Source organism: Neolamprologus brichardi, chromosome 1 (assembly GCF_056152115.1).
Source record: "Neolamprologus brichardi isolate AB-2024 chromosome 1, ASM5615211v1, whole genome shotgun sequence".
Taxonomy (NCBI): domain Eukaryota; kingdom Metazoa; phylum Chordata; class Actinopteri; order Cichliformes; family Cichlidae; genus Neolamprologus; species Neolamprologus brichardi.
Window position 1 is genome coordinate 34253851 of NC_142104.1, and position 1949 is coordinate 34255799.

A 1949-nucleotide genomic window follows, 5' to 3' on the forward strand; every position below is an offset into this window, starting at 1 on the left:
TCTCTCTATCCCTCTCTACCCCCTCTCTCTCCCCCCTCTCTCTCTCCCTCCCTCTGTGTTCCTCTCTCCCCCCTCTCCCTCCCTCTCTGTTCCTCTCTCTCTCTCCCCCCTCCCTCCCTCTCTGTTCCTCTCTCTCTCTCTCCCCCCCTCTCTGTCCCTCCCTCTCTGTTCCTCTCTCTCTCTCTATCCCTCTCTCCCCCCTCTCTCTCTCTCTCCCCCCACTCTCTCTCCCTCCCTCTCTGTTCCTCTCTCTTTCTCTACCCCTCTCTCCCCTCTCTCTCCCTCTCTGTTCCTCCCCCTCCCCCCCGTCTCTGCCTCTCTGTTCCTCTCTCTCTCTCTATCCCTCTCTCCCCCTCTCTCTCTCTCCCACTCTCTCTCTGTTCCTCTCTCTGTCTCTTGCCCTCTCTCCCCCTCTCTCTCTCTCCCCCCTCTCTCTCCCTCTCTGTTCCTCTCTCTCTCTCTCTCTCTCTCTCCCTCTCTCTCTGTTCCTCTCTCTCTCTCTCTCTCCCTCCCTCCCCCTCTCTCTCTATTCCTCTCTCCCTCTCCCCCTCTCTCTCTCCCTCTGTCCCCCCTCTCTCTCTCTCCCTCCCCCACCCTCTCTCTCTCTCCCCCCTCTCTCTCTCCCTCCCTCTCTGTTCCTCTCTCTCTCTCTATCCCTCTCTCCCCCCCTCTCTCTCCCCTCTCTCTCTCCCTCCCTCTCTGTTCCTCTCTCCCCCCTCTCTCTCCCTCTCTGTTCCTCTCTCTCTCTCTCCCTCTCTCCCCCCTCTCTCTCACTCCCTCCCTCTCTCTCTCTCTCTGTTCCTCTCTCTCTCTCTCTCCCTCTCTCCCCCTCTCTCTCCCTCCCTCTCTCTCCCTCTCTGTTCCTCTCTCTCTCTCTATCCCTCTCTCCCCCCTCTCTCTCCCCCCTCTTTCTCTCCCTCCCTCTCTGTTCCTCTCTCTCTATCCCTATCTCCCCCCCTCTCTCTCTACCCCGCCTCTCTCTCTCCCTCCCTCTCTGTTCCTCTCTCTCTCTCTATCCCTCTCTCCCCCCTCTCTCTCTCTCTCCCCCCACTCTCTCTCTCTCCCTCTCTGTTCCTCCCCCTCCCCCCGTCTCTCCCTCTCTGTTCCTCTCTCTCTCTCTATCCCTCTCTCCCCCCCCTCTCTCTCCCCCCTCTCTCTCCCTCTCTGTTCCTCTCTCTCTCTCTCTCTCTCCCTCCCTCTCTGTTCCTCTCTCTCTCCCCCCTCCCTCGCTCTCTGTTCCTCTCTCTCTCCCCCCTCTCTCCCTCTCTGTTCCTCTGTCTCTCTCTCTCTCTCCCCCCCCCTCTCTCTCCCTCCCTCCCCCTCTCTCTCTATTCCTCTCTCCCTCTCCCCCTCTCTCTCCCTCTCTTTTCCTCTCTCTCCCTCTCTCTCTTTCTCCCCACTCTCTCCCTCTCTGTCCCCCCTCTCTCTCTCTCCCTCCCCCTCCCTCCCTCTCTCTCCCCTCTCTCCCTCTGTTCCCCCCCCTCTCCCCCCTCTCTATCTATCCCTCTCTCTCTCTCTCCCCTCTCTCTCTCCCTCTGTTCCCCCCCTCTCTCTCCCCCCCTCTCTCTCTCCCTCCCTCCCTCTCTCTCCCTCCCTCCCTCTCTCCCTCTCTGTTCCTCTCTCTCTGTCTAGCACTCTCTCCCCCCCCCTCTCTCTCTCCCCCCACTCTCTCTCCCTCCCTCTCTGTTCCTCTCTCTCTCTTTCCTCCCTCTCTCTCTCTCCCTCCCTCTCTTTTCCCCCCTCTCTCTCTATCCCTCTCCCCCCCTCTCTCCCTCTGTTCCTCTCTCTCCCTCTTTGTTCCTCTCCCTCTCTCTCCCCTCTCTCTGTCCCTCTGTTCCTCTCTCTCTCCCCCCTTCTCTCTCTCCCTCCCTCTCTGTTCCTCTCTCTCTCTCCCCCCTCTCTGTTCCTCTCTCCCCCTCTCCCTCCCTCTCTGTTCCTCTCTCTCTATC